The sequence below is a fragment of the Haliotis asinina genome, chromosome 4, assembly GCF_037392515.1.
Source record: "Haliotis asinina isolate JCU_RB_2024 chromosome 4, JCU_Hal_asi_v2, whole genome shotgun sequence".
Lineage (NCBI taxonomy): Eukaryota > Metazoa > Mollusca > Gastropoda > Lepetellida > Haliotidae > Haliotis > Haliotis asinina.
Genome location: NC_090283.1, coordinates 68319738 through 68338869, shown reverse-complemented (window position 1 = coordinate 68338869; position 19132 = coordinate 68319738). Strand labels below are relative to the sequence as shown.

Genomic DNA, 19132 nt, shown 5'->3' with positions numbered 1-19132 from the left:
AAGAGACATTAACGATTATTCTTTCAGACTCACTCTGAAGATAGCTCAAACATAAATGAAGTACTGACTATTGTAGTTTGTCCATCCTATCGGCTCTATAGCTCAGTTGGTTAGAGCGTCTGCCTAGTAAGCAGAAGGTCGAGGATTCGACTCCCCCTGGAGCCTTCCTTTTTTTCACAAAGGCTACCACTTGTGTTTATCAATTTCTTTTGCAAAGTTCAATTTTCATTTCACATGTAAGATTTGCTGTTATTATTGTCAACAACATTAGACTGATACCGGAGCTTGTGTAAAAATGGATATGATTGGAATTGCATGTCACAGTTTCCCAAATAGACATAAACGATTATTCTTTCACACTCGTTCTAAAGATAGGTGAAACATAAATGGAGTATAGACTATTGCAACTTGGTCTATCCCATGGGCTCTATAGCTCAGTTGGTTAGAGCGTCTGCCTAGTAAGCAGAAGGTCGAGGGTTCGACTCCCTCTGGAGCCTTCCTCTTTTTTTTCACATAGGCTACCACTTGTGTTTATCACTTCATTTTGCTGAGTTCAATTTCATTTCACATTTAGAATTTGCTGTTATTGTATTCAATAACATCAGACTGATATCTGCGTTTGTGTAAAATGGGTATTTTAGGAATCGCATGTCACACTTCTCCAAAGAGACATTAACGATTATTCTTTCAGACTCACTCTGAAGATAGCTCAAACATAAATGAAGTACTGACTATTGTAGTTTGTCCATCCTATCGGCTCTATAGCTCAGTTGGTTAGAGCGTCTGCCTAGTAAGCAGAAGGTCGAGGATTCGACTCCCCCTGGAGCCTTCCTTTTTTTCACAAAGGCTACCACTTGTGTTTATCAATTTCTTTTGCAAAGTTCAATTTTCATTTCACATGTAAGATTTGCTGTTATTATTGTCAACAACATTAGACTGATACCGGAGCTTGTGTAAAAATGGATCTGATCGGAATCGCATGTCACAGTTTCCCAAATAGACATAAACGATTATTCTTTCACACTCGTTCTAAAGATAGGTGAAACATAAATGGAGTATAGACTATTGCAACTTGGTCTATCCCATGGGCTCTATAGCTCAGTTGGTTAGAGCGTCTGCCTAGTAAGCAGGAGGTCGAGGGTTCGACTCCCCCTGGAGCCTTCCTCTTTTTTTTCACATAGGCTACCACTTGTGTTTATCACTTCATTTTGCTGAGTTCAATTTCATTTCACATTTAGAATTTGCTGTTATTGTATTCAATAACATCAGACTGATATCTGCGTTTGTGTAAAATGGGTATTTTAGGAATCGCATGTCACACTTCTCCAAAGAGACATTAACGATTATTCTTTCAGACTCACTCTGAAGATAGCTCAAACATAAATGAAGTACTGACTATTGTAGTTTGTCCATCCTATCGGCTCTATAGCTCAGTTGGTTAGAGCGTCTGCCTAGTAAGCAGAAGGTCGAGGGTTCGACTCCCCCTGGAGCCTTCTTTTTTTCACAAAGGCTACCACTTGTGTTTATCAATTTCTTTTGCAAAGTTCAACTTTCATTTCACATGTAAGATTTGCTGTTATTATTGTCAACAACATTAGACTGATACCGGAGCTTGTGTAAAAATGGATATGATTGGAATCGCATGTCACAGTTTCCCAAATAGACATAAACGATTATTCTTTCACACTCGTTCTAAAGATAGGTGAAACATAAATGGAGTATAGACTATTGTAACTTGATCCATCCCATAGGCTTTATAGCTCAGTTGGTTAGAGCGTCTGCCTAGTAAGCAGAGGGTCGAGGGTTCGACTCCCCCTGGAGCCTTCCTCTATTTTTTCACATAGGCTACCACTTGTGTTTATCACTTCATTTTGCTGAGTTCAATTTCATTTCACATTTAGAATTTGCTGTTATTGTATTCAATAACATCAGACTGATATCTGCGTTTGTGTAAAATGGGTATTTTAGGAATCGCATGTCACACTTCTCCAAAGAGACATTAACGATTATTCTTTCAGACTCACTCTGAAGATAGCTCAAACATAAATGAAGTACTGACTATTGTAGTTTGTCCATCCTATCGGCTCTATAGCTCAGTTGGTTAGAGCGTCTGCCTAGTAAGCAGAAGGTCGAGGGTTCGACTCCCCCTGGAGCCTTCCTTTTTTTCACAAAGGCTACCACTTGTGTTTATCAATTTCTTTTGCAAAGTTCAATTTACATTTCACATGTAAGATTTGCTGTTATTATTGTCAACAACATTAGACTGATACCGGAGCTTGTGTAAAAATGGATCTGATTGGAATCGCATGTCACAGTTTCCCAAATAGACATAAACGATTATTCTTTCACACTCATTCTAAAGATAGGTGAAACATAAATGGAGTATAGACTATTGTAACTTGATCTATCCCATTGGCTTTATAGCTCAGTTGGTTAGAGCGTCTGCCTAGTAAGCAGAAGGTCGAAGGTTCGACTCCCCCTGGAGCCTTCCTCTTTTTTTTCACATAGGCTACCACTTGTGTTTATCACTTCATTTTGCTGAGTTCAATTTCATTTCACATTTAGAATTTGCTGTTATTGTATTCAATAACATCAGACTGATATCTGCGTTTGTGTAAAATGGGTATTTTAGGAATCGCATGTCACACTTCTCCAAAGAGACATTAACGATTATTCTTTCAGACTCACTCTGAAGATAGCTCAAACATAAATGAAGTACTGACTATTGTAGTTTGTCCATCCTATCGGCTCTATAGCTCAGTTGGTTAGAGCGTCTGCCTAGTAAGCAGAAGGTCGAGGATTCGACTCCCCCTGGAGCCTTCCTTTTTTTCACAAAGGCTACCACTTGTGTTTATCAATTTCTTTTGCAAAGTTCCATTTTCATTTCACATGTAAGATTTGCTGTTATTATTGTCAACAACATTAGACTGATACCGGAGCTTGTGTAAAAATGGATCTGATCGGAATCGCATGTCACAGTTTCCCAAATAGACATAAACGATTATTCTTTCACACTCGTTCTAAAGATAGGTGAAACATAAATGGAGTATAGACTATTGCAACTTGGTCTATCCCATGGGCTCTATAGCTCAGTTGGTTAGAGCGTCTGCCTAGTAAGCAGAAGGTCGAGGGTTCGACTCCCCCTGGAGCCTTCCTCTTTTTTTTCACATAGGCTACCACTTGTGTTTATCACTTCATTTTGCTGAGTTCAATTTCATTTCACGTTTAGAATTTGCTGTTATTGTATTCAATAACATCAGACTGATATCTGCGTTTGTGTAAAATGGGTATTTTAGGAATCGCATGTCACACTTCTCCAAAGAGATATTAACGATTATTCTTTCAGACTCACTCTGAAGATAGCTCAAACATAAATGAAGTACTGACTATTGTAGTTTGTCCATGCTATCGGCTCTATAGCTCAGTTGGTTAGAGCGTCTGCCTAGTAAGCAGAAGGTCGAGGGTTCGACTCCCCCTGGAGCCTTCTTTTTTTCACAAAGGCTACCACTTGTGTTTATCAATTTCTTTTGCAAAGATCAACTTTCATTTCACATGTAAGATTTGCTGTTATTATTGTCAACAACATTAGACTGATACCGGAGCTTGTGTAAAAATGGATATGATTGGAATCGCATGTCACAGTTTCCCAAATAGACATAAACGATTATTCTTTCACACTCGTTCTAAAGAAAGGTGAAACATAAATGGAGTATAGACTATTGCAACTTGGTCTATCCCATGGGCTCTATAGCTCAGTTGGTTAGAGCGTCTGCCTAGTAAGCAGAAGGTCGAGGGTTCGACTCCCCCTGGAGCCTTCCTCTTTTTTTTCATATAGGCTACCACTTGTGTTTATCACTTCATTTTGCTGAGTTCAATTTCATTTCACGTTTAGAATTTGCTGTTATTGTATTCAATAACATCAGACTGATATCTGCGTTTGTGTAAAATGGGTATTTTAGGAATCGCATGTCACACTTCTCCAAAGAGACATTAACGATTATTCTTTCAGACTCACTCTGAAGATAGCTCAAACATAAATGAAGTACTGACTATTGTAGTTTGTCCATCCTATCGGCTCTATAGCTCAGTTGGTTAGAGCGTCTGCCTAGTAAGCAGAAGGTCGAGGGTTCGACTCCCCCTGGAGCCTTCCTTTTTTTCACAAAGGCTACCACTTGTGTTTATCAATTTCTTTTGCAAAGTTCAATTTACATTTCACATGTAAGATTTGCTGTTATTATTGTCAACAACATTAGACTGATACCGGAGCTTGTGTAAAAATGGATCTGATTGGAATCGCATGTCACAGTTTCCCAAATAGACATAAGCGATTATTCTTTCACACTCGTTCTAAAGATAGGTGAAACATAAATGGAGTATAGACTATTGCAACTTGGTCTATCCCATGGGCTCTATAGCTCAGTTGGTTAGAGCGTCTGCCTAGTAAGCAGAAGGTCGAGGGTTCGACTCCCCCTGGAGCCTTCCTCTTTTTTTTCACATAGGCTACCACTTGTGTTTATCACTTCATTTTGCTGAGTTCAATTTCATTTCACATTTAGAATTTGCTGTTATTGTATTCAATAACATCAGACTGATATCTGCGTTTGTGTAAAATGGGTATTTTAGGAATCGCATGTCACACTTCTCCAAAGAGACATTAACGATTATTCTTTCAGACTCACTCTGAAGATAGCTCAAACATAAATGAAGTACTGACTATTGTAGTTTGTCCATCCTATCGGCTCTATAGCTCAGTTGGTTAGAGCGTCTGCCTAGTAAGCAGAAGGTCGAGGATTCGACTCCCCCTGGAGCCTTCCTTTTTTTCACAAAGGCTACCACTTGTGTTTATCAATTTCTTTTGCAAAGTTCCATTTACATTTCACATGTAAGATTTGCTGTTATTATTGTCAACAACATTAGACTGATACCGGAGCTTGTGTAAAAATGGATCTGATCGGAATCGCATGTCACAGTTTCCCAAATAGACATAAACGATTATTCTTTCACACTCGTTCTAAAGATAGGTGAAACATAAATGGAGTATAGACTATTGCAACTTGGTCTATCCCATGGGCTCTATAGCTCAGTTGGTTAGAGCGTCTGCCTAGTAAGCAGAAGGTCGAGGGTTCGACTCCCCCTGGAGCCTTCCTCTTTTTTTTCACATAGGCTACCACTTGTGTTTATCACTTCATTTTGCTGAGTTCAATTTCATTTCACATTTAGAATTTGCTGTTATTGTATTCAATAACATCAGACTGATATCTGCGTTTGTGTAAAATGGGTATTTTAGGAATCGCATGTCACACTTCTCCAAAGAGACATTAACGATTATTCTTTCAGACTCACTCTGAAGATAGCTCAAACATAAATGAAGTACTGACTATTGTAGTTTGTCCATCCTATCGGCTCTATAGCTCAGTTGGTTAGAGCGTCTGCCTAGTAAGCAGAAGGTCGAGGATTCGACTCCCCCTGGAGCCTTCCTTTTTTTCACAAAGGCTACCACTTGTGTTTATCAATTTCTTTTGCAAAGTTCCATTTACATTTCACATGTAAGATTTGCTGTTATTATTGTCAACAACATTAGACTGATACCGGAGCTTGTGTAAAAATGGATCTGATCGGAATCGCATGTCACAGTTTCCCAAATAGACATAAACGATTATTCTTTCACACTCGTTCTAAAGATAGGTGAAACATAAATGGAGTATAGACTATTGCAACTTGGTCTATCCCATGGGCTCTATAGCTCAGTTGGTTAGAGCGTCTGCCTAGTAAGCAGAAGGTCGAGGGTTCGACTCCCCCTGGAGCCTTCCTCTTTTTTTTCACATAGGCTACCACTTGTGTTTATCACTTCATTTTGCTGAGTTCAATTTCATTTCACATTTAGAATTTGCTGTTATTGTATTCAATAACATCAGACTGATATCTGCGTTTGTGTAAAATGGGTATTTTAGGAATCGCATGTCACACTTCTCCAAAGAGACATTAACGATTATTCTTTCAGACTCACTCTGAAGATAGCTCAAACATAAATGAAGTACTGACTATTGTAGTTTGTCCATGCTATCGGCTCTATAGCTCAGTTGGTTAGAGCGTCTGCCTAGTAAGCAGAAGGTCGAGGGTTCGACTCCCCCTGGAGCCTTCTTTTTTTCACAAAGGCTACCACTTGTGTTTATCAATTTCTTTTGGAAAGTTCAACTTTCATTTCACATGTAAGATTTGCTGTTATTATTGTCAACAACATTAGACTGATACCGGAGCTTGTGTAAAAATGGATATGATTGGAATCGCATGTCACAGTTTCCCAAATAGACATAAACGATTATTCTTTCACACTCGTTCTAAAGATAGGTGAAACATAAATGGAGTATAGACTATTGCAACTTGGTCTATCCCATGGGCTCTATAGCTCAGTTGGTTAGAGCGTCTGCCTAGTAAGCAGAAGGTCGAGGGTTCGACTCCCCCTGGAGCCTTCCTCTTTTTTTTCATATAGGCTACCACTTGTGTTTATCACTTCATTTTGCTGAGTTCAATTTCATTTCACGTTTAGAATTTGCTGTTATTGTATTCAATAACATCAGACTGATATCTGCGTTTGTGTAAAATGGGTATTTTAGGAATCGCATGTCACACTTCTCCAAAGAGACATTAACGATTATTCTTTCAGACTCACTCTGAAGATAGCTCAAACATAAATGAAGTACTGACTATTGTAGTTTGTCCATCCTATCGGCTCTATAGCTCAGTTGGTTAGAGCGTCTGCCTAGTAAGCAGAAGGTCGAGGGTTCGACTCCCCCTGGAGAATTCCTTTTTTTCACAAAGGCTACCACTTGTGTTTATCAATTTCTTTTGCAAAGTTCAATTTACATTTCACATGTAAGATTTGCTGTTATTATTGTCAACAACATTAGACTGATACCGGAGCTTGTGTAAAAATGGATCTGATTGGAATCGCATGTCACAGTTTCCCAAATAGACATAAACGATTATTCTTTCACACTCGTTCTAAAGATAGGTGAAACATAAATGGAGTATAGACTATTGCAACTTGGTCTATCCCATTGGCTCTATAGCTCAGTTGGTTAGAGCGTCTGCCTAGTAAGCAGAAGGTCGAGGGTTCGACTCCCCCTGGAGCCTTCCTCTTTTTTTTCACATAGGCTACCACTTGTGTTTATCACTTCATTTTGCTGAGTTCAATTTCATTTCACATTTAGAATTTGCTGTTATTGTATTCAATAACATCAGACTGATATCTGCGTTTGTGTAAAATGGGTATTTTAGGAATCGCATGTCACACTTCTCCAAAGAGACATTAACGATTATTCTTTCAGACTCACTCTGAAGATAGCTCAAACATAAATGAAGTACTGACTATTGTAGTTTGTCCATCCTATCGGCTCTATAGCTCAGTTGGTTAGAGCGTCTGCCTAGTAAGCAGAAGGTCGAGGATTCGACTCCCCCTGGAGCCTTCCTTTTTTTCACAAAGGCTACCACTTGTGTTTATCAATTTCTTTTGAAAGTTCCATTTACATTTCACATGTAAGATTTGCTGTTATTATTGTCAACAACATTAGACTGATACCGGAGCTTGTGTAAAAATGGATCTGATCGGAATCGCATGTCACAGTTTCCCAAATAGACATAAACGATTATTCTTTCACACTCGTTCTAAAGATAGGTGAAACATAAATGGAGTATAGACTATTGCAACTTGGTCTATCCCATGGGCTCTATAGCTCAGTTGGTTAGAGCGTCTGCCTAGTAAGCAGAAGGTCGAGGGTTCGACTCCCCCTGGAGCCTTCCTCTTTTTTTTCACATAGGCTACCACTTGTGTTTATCACTTCATTTTGCTGAGTTCAATTTCATTTCACATTTAGAATTTGCTGTTATTGTATTCAATAACATCAGACTGATATCTGCGTTTGTGTAAAATGGGTATTTTAGGAATCGCATGTCACACTTCTCCAAAGAGACATTAACGATTATTCTTTCAGACTCACTCTGAAGATAGCTCAAACATAAATGAAGTACTGACTATTGTAGTTTGTCCATCCTATCGGCTCTATAGCTCAGTTGGTTAGAGCGTCTGCCTAGTAAGCAGAAGGTCGAGGGTTCGACTCCCCCTGGAGCCTTCTTTTTTTCACAAAGGCTACCACTTGTGTTTATCAATTTCTTTTGCAAAGTTCAACTTTCATTTCACATGTAAGATTTGCTGTTATTATTGTCAACAACATTAGACTGATACCGGAGCTTGTGTACAAATGGATATGATTGGAATCGCATGTCACAGTTTCCCAAATAGACATAAACGATTATTCTTTCACACTCGTTCTAAAGATAGGTGAAACATAAATGGAGTATAGACTATTGCAACTTGGTCTATCCCATGGGCTCTATAGCTCAGTTGGTTAGAGCGTCTGCCTAGTAAGCAGAAGGTCGAGGGTTCGACTCCCCCTGGAGCCTTCCTCTTTTTTTTCACATAGGCTACCACTTGTGTTTATCACTTCATTTTGCTGAGTTCAATTTCATTTCACATTTAGAATTTGCTGTTATTGTATTCAATAACATCAGACTGATATCTGCGTTTGTGTAAAATGGGTATTTTAGGAATCGCATGTCACACTTCTCCAAAGAGACATTAACGATTATTCTTTCAGACTCACTCTGAAGATAGCTCAAACATAAATGAAGTACTGACTATTGTAGTTTGTCCATCCTATCGGCTCTATAGCTCAGTTGGTTAGAGCGTCTGCCTAGTAAGCAGAAGGTCGAGGATTCGACTCCCCCTGGAGCCTTCCTTTTTTTCACAAAGGCTACCACTTGTGTTTATCAATTTCTTTTGAAAGTTCCATTTACATTTCACATGTAAGATTTGCTGTTATTATTGTCAACAACATTAGACTGATACCGGAGCTTGTGTAAAAATGGATCTGATCGGAATCGCATGTCACAGTTTCCCAAATAGACATAAACGATTATTCTTTCACACTCGTTCTAAAGATAGGTGAAACATAAATGGAGTATAGACTATTGCAACTTGGTCTATCCCATGGGCTCTATAGCTCAGTTGGTTAGAGCGTCTGCCTAGTAAGCAGAAGGTCGAGGGTTCGACTCCCCCTGGAGCCTTCCTCTTTTTTTTCACATAGGCTACCACTTGTGTTTATCACTTCATTTTGCTGAGTTCAATTTCATTTCACATTTAGAATTTGCTGTTATTGTATTCAATAACATCAGACTGATATCTGCGTTTGTGTAAAATGGGTATTTTAGGAATCGCATGTCACACTTCTCCAAAGAGACATTAACGATTATTCTTTCAGACTCACTCTGAAGATAGCTCAAACATAAATGAAGTACTGACTATTGTAGTTTGTCCATCCTATCGGCTCTATAGCTCAGTTGGTTAGAGCGTCTGCCTAGTAAGCAGAAGGTCGAGGGTTCGACTCCCCCTGGAGCCTTCTTTTTTTCACAAAGGCTACCACTTGTGTTTATCAATTTCTTTTGCAAAGTTCAACTTTCATTTCACATGTAAGATTTGCTGTTATTATTGTCAACAACATTAGACTGATACCGGAGCTTGTGTACAAATGGATATGATTGGAATCGCATGTCACAGTTTCCCAAATAGACATAAACGATTATTCTTTCACACTCGTTCTAAAGATAGGTGAAACATAAATGGAGTATAGACTATTGCAACTTGGTCTATCCCATGGGCTCTATAGCTCAGTTGGTTAGAGCGTCTGCCTAGTAAGCAGAAGGTCGAGGGTTCGACTCCCCCTGGAGCCTTCCTCTTTTTTTTCACATAGGCTACCACTTGTGTTTATCACTTCATTTTGCTGAGTTCAATTTCATTTCACATTTAGAATTTGCTGTTATTGTATTCAATAACATCAGACTGATATCTGCGTTTGTGTAAAATGGGTATTTTAGGAATCGCATGTCACACTTCTCCAAAGAGACATTAACGATTATTCTTTCAGACTCACTCTGAAGATAGCTCAAACATAAATGAAGTACTGACTATTGTAGTTTGTCCATCCTATCGGCTCTATAGCTCAGTTGGTTAGAGCGTCTGCCTAGTAAGCAGAAGGTCGAGGATTCGACTCCCCCTGGAGCCTTCCTTTTTTTCACAAAGGCTACCACTTGTGTTTATCAATTTCTTTTGCAAAGTTCCATTTACATTTCACATGTAAGATTTGCTGTTATTATTGTCAACAACATTAGACTGATACCGGAGCTTGTGTAAAAATGGATCTGATCGGAATCGCATGTCACAGTTTCCCAAATAGACATAAACGATTATTCTTTCACACTCGTTCTAAAGATAGGTGAAACATAAATGGAGTATAGACTATTGCAACTTGGTCTATCCCATGGGCTTTATAGCTCAGTTGGTTAGAGCGTCTGCCTAGTAAGCAGAAGGTCGAAGGTTCGACTCCCCCTGGAGCCTTCCTCTTTTTTTTCACATAGGCTACCACTTGTGTTTATCACTTCATTTTGCAAAGTTCAATTTCATTTCACATTTAGATTTTGCTGTTATTGTATTTAATAACACCAGACTGATATCTGCGTTTGTGTAAAATGGGTATTTTAGGAATCGCATGTCACACTTCTCCAAAGAGACATTAACGATTATTCTTTCAGACTCACTCTGAAGATAGCTCAAACATAAATGAAGTACTGACTATTGTAGTTTGTCCATCCTGTCGGCTCTATAGCTCAGTTGGTTAGAGCGTCTGCCTAGTAAGCAGAAGGTCGAGGGTTCGACTCCCCCTGGAGCCTTCTTTTTTTCACAAAGGCTACCACTTGTGTTTATCAATTTCTTTTGCAAAGTTCCATTTACATTTCACATGTAAGATTTGCTGTTATTATTGTCAACAACATTAGACTGATACCGGAGCTTGTGTAGAAATGGATCTGATCGGAATCGCATGTCACAGTTTCCCAAATAGACATAAACGATTATTCTTTCACACTCGTTCTAAAGATAGGTGAAACATAAATGGAGTATAGACTATTGCAACTTGGTCTATCCCATGGGCTTTATAGCTCAGTTGGTTAGAGCGTCTGCCTAGTAAGCAGAAGGTCGAAGGTTCGACTCCCCCTGGAGCCTTCCTCTTTTTTTTCACATAGGCTACCACTTGTGTTTATCACTTCATTTTGCTGAGTTCAATTTCATTTCACATTTAGAATTTGCTGTTATTGTATTCAATAACATCAGACTGATATCTGCGTTTGTGTAAAATGGGTATTTTAGGAATCGCATGTCACACTTCTCCAAAGAGACATTAACGATTATTCTTTCAGACTCACTCTGAAGATAGCTCAAACATAAATGAAGTACTGACTATTGTAGTTTGTCCATCCTATCGGCTCTATAGCTCAGTTGGTTAGAGCGTCTGCCTAGTAAGCAGAAGGTCGAGGGTTCGACTCCCCCTGGAGCCTTCTTTTTTTCACAAAGGCTACCACTTGTGTTTATCAATTTCTTTTGCAAAGTTCAACTTTCATTTCACATGTAAGATTTGCTGTTATTATTGTCAACAACATTAGACTGATACCGGAGCTTGTGTACAAATGGATATGATTGGAATCGCATGTCACAGTTTCCCAAATAGACATAAACGATTATTCTTTCACACTCGTTCTAAAGATAGGTGAAACATAAATGGAGTATAGACTATTGCAACTTGGTCTATCCCATGGGCTCTATAGCTCAGTTGGTTAGAGCGTCTGCCTAGTAAGCAGAAGGTCGAGAGTTCGACTCCCCCTGGAGCCTTCCTCTTTTTTTTCACATAGGCTACCACTTGTGTTTATCACTTCATTTTGCTGAGTTCAATTTCATTTCACATTTAGAATTTGCTGTTATTGTATTCAATAACATCAGACTGATATCTGCGTTTGTGTAAAATGGGTATTTTAGGAATCGCATGTCACACTTCTCCAAAGAGACATTAACGATTATTCTTTCAGACTCACTCTGAAGATAGCTCAAACATAAATGAAGTACTGACTATTGTAGTTTGTCCATCCTATCGGCTCTATAGCTCAGTTGGTTAGAGCGTCTGCCTAGTAAGCAGAAGGTCGAGGATTCGACTCCCCCTGGAGCCTTCCTTTTTTTCACAAAGGCTACCACTTGTGTTTATCAATTTCTTTTGAAAGTTCCATTTACATTTCACATGTAAGATTTGCTGTTATTATTGTCAACAACATTAGACTGATACCGGAGCTTGTGTAAAAATGGATCTGATCGGAATCGCATGTCACAGTTTCCCAAATAGACATAAACGATTATTCTTTCACACTCGTTCTAAAGATAGGTGAAACATAAATGGAGTATAGACTATTGCAACTTGGTCTATCCCATGGGCTCTATAGCTCAGTTGGTTAGAGCGTCTGCCTAGTAAGCAGAAGGTCGAGGGTTCGACTCCCCCTGGAGCCTTCCTCTTTTTTTTCACATAGGCTACCACTTGTGTTTATCACTTCATTTTGCTGAGTTCAATTTCATTTCACATTTAGAATTTGCTGTTATTGTATTCAATAACATCAGACTGATATCTGCGTTTGTGTAAAATGGGTATTTTAGGAATCGCATGTCACACTTCTCCAAAGAGACATTAACGATTATTCTTTCAGACTCACTCTGAAGATAGCTCAAACATAAATGAAGTACTGACTATTGTAGTTTGTCCATCCTATCGGCTCTATAGCTCAGTTGGTTAGAGCGTCTGCCTAGTAAGCAGAAGGTCGAGGGTTCGACTCCCCCTGGAGCCTTCTTTTTTTCACAAAGGCTACCACTTGTGTTTATCAATTTCTTTTGCAAAGTTCAACTTTCATTTCACATGTAAGATTTGCTGTTATTATTGTCAACAACATTAGACTGATACCGGAGCTTGTGTACAAATGGATATGATTGGAATCGCATGTCACAGTTTCCCAAATAGACATAAACGATTATTCTTTCACACTCGTTCTAAAGATAGGTGAAACATAAATGGAGTATAGACTATTGCAACTTGGTCTATCCCATGGGCTCTATAGCTCAGTTGGTTAGAGCGTCTGCCTAGTAAGCAGAAGGTCGAGGGTTCGACTCCCCCTGGAGCCTTCCTCTTTTTTTTCACATAGGCTACCACTTGTGTTTATCACTTCATTTTGCTGAGTTCAATTTCATTTCACATTTAGAATTTGCTGTTATTGTATTCAATAACATCAGACTGATATCTGCGTTTGTGTAAAATGGGTATTTTAGGAATCGCATGTCACACTTCTCCAAAGAGACATTAACGATTATTCTTTCAGACTCACTCTGAAGATAGCTCAAACATAAATGAAGTACTGACTATTGTAGTTTGTCCATCCTATCGGCTCTATAGCTCAGTTGGTTAGAGCGTCTGCCTAGTAAGCAGAAGGTCGAGGATTCGACTCCCCCTGGAGCCTTCCTTTTTTTCACAAAGGCTACCACTTGTGTTTATCAATTTCTTTTGCAAAGTTCCATTTACATTTCACATGTAAGATTTGCTGTTATTATTGTCAACAACATTAGACTGATACCGGAGCTTGTGTAAAAATGGATCTGATCGGAATCGCATGTCACAGTTTCCCAAATAGACATAAACGATTATTCTTTCACACTCGTTCTAAAGATAGGTGAAACATAAATGGAGTATAGACTATTGCAACTTGGTCTATCCCATGGGCTTTATAGCTCAGTTGGTTAGAGCGTCTGCCTAGTAAGCAGAAGGTCGAAGGTTCGACTCCCCCTGGAGCCTTCCTCTTTTTTTTCACATAGGCTACCACTTGTGTTTATCACTTCATTTTGCAAAGTTCAATTTCATTTCACATTTAGATTTTGCTGTTATTGTATTTAATAACACCAGACTGATATCTGCGTTTGTGTAAAATGGGTATTTTAGGAATCGCATGTCACACTTCTCCAAAGAGACATTAACGATTATTCTTTCAGACTCACTCTGAAGATAGCTCAAACATAAATGAAGTACTGACTATTGTAGTTTGTCCATCCTGTCGGCTCTATAGCTCAGTTGGTTAGAGCGTCTGCCTAGTAAGCAGAAGGTCGAGGGTTCGACTCCCCCTGGAGCCTTCTTTTTTTCACAAAGGCTACCACTTGTGTTTATCAATTTCTTTTGCAAAGTTCCATTTACATTTCACATGTAAGATTTGCTGTTATTATTGTCAACAACATTAGACTGATACCGGAGCTTGTGTAGAAATGGATCTGATCGGAATCGCATGTCACAGTTTCCCAAATAGACATAAACGATTATTCTTTCACACTCGTTCTAAAGATAGGTGAAACATAAATGGAGTATAGACTATTGCAACTTGGTCTATCCCATGGGCTTTATAGCTCAGTTGGTTAGAGCGTCTGCCTAGTAAGCAGAAGGTCGAAGGTTCGACTCCCCCTGGAGCCTTCCTCTTTTTTTTCACATAGGCTACCACTTGTGTTTATCACTTCATTTTGCTGAGTTCAATTTCATTTCACATTTAGAATTTGCTGTTATTGTATTCAATAACATCAGACTGATATCTGCGTTTGTGTAAAATGGGTATTTTAGGAATCGCATGTCACACTTCTCCAAAGAGACATTAACGATTATTCTTTCAGACTCACTCTGAAGATAGCTCAAACATAAATGAAGTACTGACTATTGTAGTTTGTCCATCCTATCGGCTCTATAGCTCAGTTGGTTAGAGCGTCTGCCTAGTAAGCAGAAGGTCGAGGATTCGACTCCCCCTGGAGCCTTCTTTTTTTCACAAAGGCTACCACTTGTGTTTATCAATTTCTTTTGCAAAGTTCCATTTACATTTCACATGTAAGATTTGCTGTTATTATTGTCAACAACATTAGACTGATACCGGAGCTTGTGTACAAATGGATCTGATCGGAATCGCATGTCACAGTTTCCCAAATAGACATAAACGATTATTCTTTCACACTCGTTCTAAAGATAGGTGAAACATAAATGGAGTATAGACTATTGCAACTTGGTCTATCCCATGGGCTTTATAGCTCAGTTGGTTAGAGCGTCTGCCTAGTAAGCAGAAGGTCGAAGGTTCGACTCCCCCTGGAGCCTTCCTCTTTTTTTTCACATAGGCTACCACTTGTGTTTATCACTTCATCTTGCTGAGTTCAATTTCATTTCACATTTAGAATTTGCTGTTATTGTATTCAATAACATCAGACTGATATCTGCGTTTGTGTAAAATGGGTATTTTAGGAATCGCATGTCACACTTCTCCAAAGAGATATTAACGATTATTCTTTCAGACTCACTCTGAAGATAGCTCAAACATAAATGAAGTACTGACTATTGTAGTTTGTCCATCCTATCGGCTCTATAGCTCAGTTGGTTAGAGCGTCTGCCTAGTAAGCAGAAGGTCGAGGGTTCGACTCCCCCTGGAGCCTTCTTTTTTTTTCACAAAGGCTACCACTTGTGTTTATCAATTTCTTTTGCAAAGTTCAATTTACATTTCACATGTAAGATTTGCTGTTATTATTGTCAACAACATTAGACTGATACCGGAGCTTGTGTACAAATGGACATGATTGGAATTGCATGTCACAGTTTCCCAAATAGACATAAACGATTATTCTTTCACACTCGTTCTAAAGATAGGTGAAACATAAATGGAGTATAGACTATTGCAACTTGATCTATCCCATTGGCTTTATAGCTCAGTTGGTTAGAGCGTCTGCCTAGTAAGCAGAAGGTCGAAGGTTCGACTCCCCCTGGAGCCTTCCTCTTTTTTTTCACAGAGGCTACCACTTGTGTTTATCACTTCATTTTGCAAAGTTCAATTTCATTTCACATTTAGAATTTGCTGTTATTGTATTTAATAACACCAGACTGATATCTGCGTTTGTGTAAAATGGGTATTTTAGGAATCGCATGTCACACTTCTCCAAAGAGACATTAACGATTATTCTTTCAGACTCACTCTGAAGATAGCTCAAACATAAATGAAGTACTGACTATTGTAGTTTGTCCATCCTATCGGCTCTATAGCTCAGTTGGTTAGAGCGTCTGCCTAGTAAGCAGAAGGTCGAGGGTTCGACTCCCCCTGGAGCCTTCTTTTTTTCACAAAGGCTACCACTTGTGTTTATCAATTTCTTTTGCAAAGTTCAATTTACATTTCACATGTAAGATTTGCTGTTATTATTGTCAACAACATTAGACTGATACCGGAGCTTGTGTAAAAATGGATCTGATTGGAATTGCATGTCACAGTTTCCCAAATAGACATAAACGATTATTCTTTCACACTCGTTCTAAAGATAGGTGAAACATGAATGGAGTATAGACTATTGCAACTTGATCTATCCCTTTGGCTTTATAGCTCAGTTGGTTAGAGCGTCTGCCTAGTAAGCAGAAGGTCGAGGGTTCGACTCCCCCTGGAGCCTTCTTTTTTTCACAAAGGCTACCACTTGTGTTTATCAATTTCTTTTGCAAAGTTCAATTTACATTTCACATGTAAGATTTGCTGTTATTATTGTCAACAACATTAGACTGATACGGGAGCTTGTGTAGAAATGGATCTGATCGGAATCGCATGTCACAGTTTCCCAAATAGACATAAACGATTATTCTTTCACACTCGTTCTAAAGATAGGTGAAACATAAATGGAGTATAGACTATTGCAACTTGGTCTATCCCATGGGCTTTATAGCTCAGTTGGTTAGAGCGTCTGCCTAGTAAGCAGAAGGTCGAAGGTTCGACTCCCCCTGGAGCCTTCCTCTTTTTTTTCACATAGGCTACCACTTGTGTTTATCACTTCATTTTGCTGAGTTCAATTTCATTTCACATTTAGAATTTGCTGTTATTGTATTCAATAACATCAGACTGATATCTGCGTTTGTGTAAAATGGGTATTTTAGGAATCGCATGTCACACTTCTCCAAAGAGACATAAACGATTATTCTTTCAGACTCACTCTGAAGATAGCTCAAACATAAATGAAGTACTGACTATTGTAGTTTGTCCATCCTATCGGCTCTATAGCTCAGTTGGTTAGAGCGTCTGCCTAGTAAGCAGAAGGTCGAGGGTTCGACTCCCCCTGGAGCCTTCTTTTTTTTCACAAAGGCTACCACTTGTGTTTATCAATTTCTTTTGCAAAGTTCCATTTACATTTCACATGTAAGATTTGCTGTTATTATTGTCAACAACATTAGACTGATACCGGAGCTTGTGTAAAAATGGATCTGATCGGAATCGCATGTCACAGTTTCCCAAATAGACATAAACGATTATTCTTTCACACTCGTTCTAAAGATAGGTGAAACATAAATGGAGTATAAACTATTGCAACTTGGTCTATCCCATGGGCTTTATAGCTCAGTTGGTTAGAGCGTCTGCCTAGTAAGCAGAAGGTCGAAGGTTCGACTCCCCCTGGAGCCTTCCTCTTTTTTTTCACATAGGCTACCACTTGTGTTTATCACTTCATTTTGCTGAGTTCAATTTCATTTCACATTTAGAATTTGCTGTTATTGTATTCAATAACATCAGACTGATATCTGCGTTTGTGTAAAATGGGTATTTTAGGAATCGCATGTCACACTTCTCCAAAGAGACATTAACGATTATTCTTTCAGACTCACTCTGAAGATAGCTCAAACATAAATGAAGTACTGACTATTGTAGTTTGTCCATCCTATCGGCTCTATAGCTCAGTTGGTTAGAGCGTCTGCCTAGTAAGCAGAAGGTCGAGGGTTCGACTCCCCCTGGAGCCTTCTTTTTTTCACAAAGGCTACCACTTGTGTTTATCAATTTCTTTTGCAAAGTTCCATTTACATTTCACATGTAAGATTTGCTGTTATTATTGTCAACAACATTAGACTGATACCGGAGCTTGTGTAGAAATGGATCTGATCGGAATCGCATGTCACAGTTTCCCAAATAGACATAAACGATTATTCTTTCACACTCGTTCTAAAGATAGGTGAAACATAAATGGAGTATAGACTATTGCAACTTGGTCTATCCCATGGGCTTTATAGCTCAGTTGGTTAGAGCGTCTGCCTAGTAAGCAGAAGGTCGAAGGTTCGACTCCCCCTGGAGCCTTCCTCTTTTTTTTCACATAGGCTACCACTTGTGTTTATCACTTCATTTTGCTGAGTTCAATTTCATTTCACATTTAGAATTTGCTGTTATTGTATTTAATAACACCAGACTGATATCTGCGTTTGTGTAAAATGGGTATTTTAGGAATCGCATGTCACACTTCTCCAAAGAGACATTAACGATTATTCTTTCAGACTCACTCTGAAGATAGCTCAAACATAAATGAAGTACTGACTATTGTAGTTTGTCCATCCTATCGGCTCTATAGCTCAGTTGGTTAGAGCGTCTGCCTAGTAAGCAGAAGGTCGAGGGTTCGACTCCCCCTGGAGCCTTCTTTTTTTCACAAAGGCTACCACTTGTGTTTATCAATTTCTTTTGCAAAGTTCAATTTACATTTCACATGTAAGATTTGCTGTTATTATTGTCAACAACATTAGACTGATACCGGAGCTTGTGTACAAATGGAAATGATTGGAATTGCATGTCACAGTTTCCCAAATAGACATAAACGATTATTCTTTCACACTCGTTCTAAAGATAGGTGAAACATGAATGGAGTATAGACTATTGCAACTTGATCTATCCCATTGGCTTTATAGCTCAGTTGGTTAGAGCGTCTGCCTAGTAAGCAGAAGGTCGAAGGTTCGACTCCCCCTGGGGCCTTCCTCTTTTTTTCACATAGGCTACCACTTGTGTTTATCACTTCATTTTGCAAAGTTCAATTTCATTTCACATTTAGATTTTGCTGTTATTGTATTTAATAACACCAGACTGATATCTGCGTTTGTGTAAAATGGGTATTTTAGGAATCGCATGTCACACTTCTCCAAAGAGACATTAACGATTATTCTTTCAGACTCACTCTGAAGATAGCTCAAACATAAATGAAGTACTGACTATTGTAGTTTGTCCATCCTATCGGCTCTATAGCTCAGTTGGTTAGAGCGTCTGCCTAGTAAGCAGAAGGTCGAGGGTTCGACTCCCCCTGGAGCCTTCTTTTTTTCACAAAGGCTACCACTTGTGTTTATCAATTTCTTTTGCAAAGTTCCATTTA

General features: G+C 38.9%; 31 non-coding genes across 31 annotated transcripts; all 31 read left to right on the top strand.

Moving 5' to 3' along the window:
* Positions 1-423: 423 nt before the first annotated feature.
* On the top strand, positions 424-497 carry Trnat-agu (transfer RNA threonine (anticodon AGU)). The gene has a single exon. It is a non-coding gene; the product is annotated as a tRNA-Thr (tRNA).
* A 922-nt stretch (positions 498-1419) lies between these two features.
* On the top strand, positions 1420-1493 carry Trnat-agu (transfer RNA threonine (anticodon AGU)). The gene has a single exon. It is a non-coding gene; the product is annotated as a tRNA-Thr (tRNA).
* A 589-nt stretch (positions 1494-2082) lies between these two features.
* On the top strand, positions 2083-2156 carry Trnat-agu (transfer RNA threonine (anticodon AGU)). The gene has a single exon. It is a non-coding gene; the product is annotated as a tRNA-Thr (tRNA).
* Positions 2157-3078: 922 nt separating this feature from the next.
* Trnat-agu (transfer RNA threonine (anticodon AGU)) lies at positions 3079-3152 on the top strand. Its single transcript has one exon. It is a non-coding gene; the product is annotated as a tRNA-Thr (tRNA).
* Positions 3153-3410: 258 nt separating this feature from the next.
* Positions 3411-3484, top strand: Trnat-agu (transfer RNA threonine (anticodon AGU)). The gene has a single exon. It is a non-coding gene; the product is annotated as a tRNA-Thr (tRNA).
* Positions 3485-3741: 257 nt separating this feature from the next.
* On the top strand, positions 3742-3815 carry Trnat-agu (transfer RNA threonine (anticodon AGU)). The gene has a single exon. It is a non-coding gene; the product is annotated as a tRNA-Thr (tRNA).
* A 258-nt stretch (positions 3816-4073) lies between these two features.
* Positions 4074-4147, top strand: Trnat-agu (transfer RNA threonine (anticodon AGU)). The gene has a single exon. It is a non-coding gene; the product is annotated as a tRNA-Thr (tRNA).
* Positions 4148-4405: 258 nt separating this feature from the next.
* On the top strand, positions 4406-4479 carry Trnat-agu (transfer RNA threonine (anticodon AGU)). Its single transcript has one exon. It is a non-coding gene; the product is annotated as a tRNA-Thr (tRNA).
* A 590-nt stretch (positions 4480-5069) lies between these two features.
* Positions 5070-5143, top strand: Trnat-agu (transfer RNA threonine (anticodon AGU)). Its single transcript has one exon. It is a non-coding gene; the product is annotated as a tRNA-Thr (tRNA).
* Positions 5144-5733: 590 nt separating this feature from the next.
* Trnat-agu (transfer RNA threonine (anticodon AGU)) lies at positions 5734-5807 on the top strand. Its single transcript has one exon. It is a non-coding gene; the product is annotated as a tRNA-Thr (tRNA).
* A 258-nt stretch (positions 5808-6065) lies between these two features.
* Positions 6066-6139, top strand: Trnat-agu (transfer RNA threonine (anticodon AGU)). Its single transcript has one exon. It is a non-coding gene; the product is annotated as a tRNA-Thr (tRNA).
* Positions 6140-6396: 257 nt separating this feature from the next.
* Trnat-agu (transfer RNA threonine (anticodon AGU)) lies at positions 6397-6470 on the top strand. The gene has a single exon. It is a non-coding gene; the product is annotated as a tRNA-Thr (tRNA).
* Positions 6471-7060: 590 nt separating this feature from the next.
* On the top strand, positions 7061-7134 carry Trnat-agu (transfer RNA threonine (anticodon AGU)). Its single transcript has one exon. It is a non-coding gene; the product is annotated as a tRNA-Thr (tRNA).
* Positions 7135-7723: 589 nt separating this feature from the next.
* Trnat-agu (transfer RNA threonine (anticodon AGU)) lies at positions 7724-7797 on the top strand. The gene has a single exon. It is a non-coding gene; the product is annotated as a tRNA-Thr (tRNA).
* Positions 7798-8055: 258 nt separating this feature from the next.
* On the top strand, positions 8056-8129 carry Trnat-agu (transfer RNA threonine (anticodon AGU)). Its single transcript has one exon. It is a non-coding gene; the product is annotated as a tRNA-Thr (tRNA).
* Positions 8130-8386: 257 nt separating this feature from the next.
* Positions 8387-8460, top strand: Trnat-agu (transfer RNA threonine (anticodon AGU)). Its single transcript has one exon. It is a non-coding gene; the product is annotated as a tRNA-Thr (tRNA).
* A 589-nt stretch (positions 8461-9049) lies between these two features.
* On the top strand, positions 9050-9123 carry Trnat-agu (transfer RNA threonine (anticodon AGU)). The gene has a single exon. It is a non-coding gene; the product is annotated as a tRNA-Thr (tRNA).
* Positions 9124-9381: 258 nt separating this feature from the next.
* On the top strand, positions 9382-9455 carry Trnat-agu (transfer RNA threonine (anticodon AGU)). Its single transcript has one exon. It is a non-coding gene; the product is annotated as a tRNA-Thr (tRNA).
* A 257-nt stretch (positions 9456-9712) lies between these two features.
* Trnat-agu (transfer RNA threonine (anticodon AGU)) lies at positions 9713-9786 on the top strand. The gene has a single exon. It is a non-coding gene; the product is annotated as a tRNA-Thr (tRNA).
* Positions 9787-10708: 922 nt separating this feature from the next.
* Positions 10709-10782, top strand: Trnat-agu (transfer RNA threonine (anticodon AGU)). Its single transcript has one exon. It is a non-coding gene; the product is annotated as a tRNA-Thr (tRNA).
* A 589-nt stretch (positions 10783-11371) lies between these two features.
* On the top strand, positions 11372-11445 carry Trnat-agu (transfer RNA threonine (anticodon AGU)). Its single transcript has one exon. It is a non-coding gene; the product is annotated as a tRNA-Thr (tRNA).
* A 920-nt stretch (positions 11446-12365) lies between these two features.
* Positions 12366-12439, top strand: Trnat-agu (transfer RNA threonine (anticodon AGU)). The gene has a single exon. It is a non-coding gene; the product is annotated as a tRNA-Thr (tRNA).
* Positions 12440-12697: 258 nt separating this feature from the next.
* Positions 12698-12771, top strand: Trnat-agu (transfer RNA threonine (anticodon AGU)). The gene has a single exon. It is a non-coding gene; the product is annotated as a tRNA-Thr (tRNA).
* A 257-nt stretch (positions 12772-13028) lies between these two features.
* On the top strand, positions 13029-13102 carry Trnat-agu (transfer RNA threonine (anticodon AGU)). The gene has a single exon. It is a non-coding gene; the product is annotated as a tRNA-Thr (tRNA).
* A 922-nt stretch (positions 13103-14024) lies between these two features.
* On the top strand, positions 14025-14098 carry Trnat-agu (transfer RNA threonine (anticodon AGU)). The gene has a single exon. It is a non-coding gene; the product is annotated as a tRNA-Thr (tRNA).
* A 1252-nt stretch (positions 14099-15350) lies between these two features.
* Trnat-agu (transfer RNA threonine (anticodon AGU)) lies at positions 15351-15424 on the top strand. Its single transcript has one exon. It is a non-coding gene; the product is annotated as a tRNA-Thr (tRNA).
* Positions 15425-16015: 591 nt separating this feature from the next.
* On the top strand, positions 16016-16089 carry Trnat-agu (transfer RNA threonine (anticodon AGU)). Its single transcript has one exon. It is a non-coding gene; the product is annotated as a tRNA-Thr (tRNA).
* Positions 16090-17009: 920 nt separating this feature from the next.
* Trnat-agu (transfer RNA threonine (anticodon AGU)) lies at positions 17010-17083 on the top strand. Its single transcript has one exon. It is a non-coding gene; the product is annotated as a tRNA-Thr (tRNA).
* A 590-nt stretch (positions 17084-17673) lies between these two features.
* Positions 17674-17747, top strand: Trnat-agu (transfer RNA threonine (anticodon AGU)). Its single transcript has one exon. It is a non-coding gene; the product is annotated as a tRNA-Thr (tRNA).
* A 589-nt stretch (positions 17748-18336) lies between these two features.
* Positions 18337-18410, top strand: Trnat-agu (transfer RNA threonine (anticodon AGU)). Its single transcript has one exon. It is a non-coding gene; the product is annotated as a tRNA-Thr (tRNA).
* A 588-nt stretch (positions 18411-18998) lies between these two features.
* On the top strand, positions 18999-19072 carry Trnat-agu (transfer RNA threonine (anticodon AGU)). Its single transcript has one exon. It is a non-coding gene; the product is annotated as a tRNA-Thr (tRNA).
* The last annotated feature ends 60 nt before the right edge of the window (positions 19073-19132 follow it).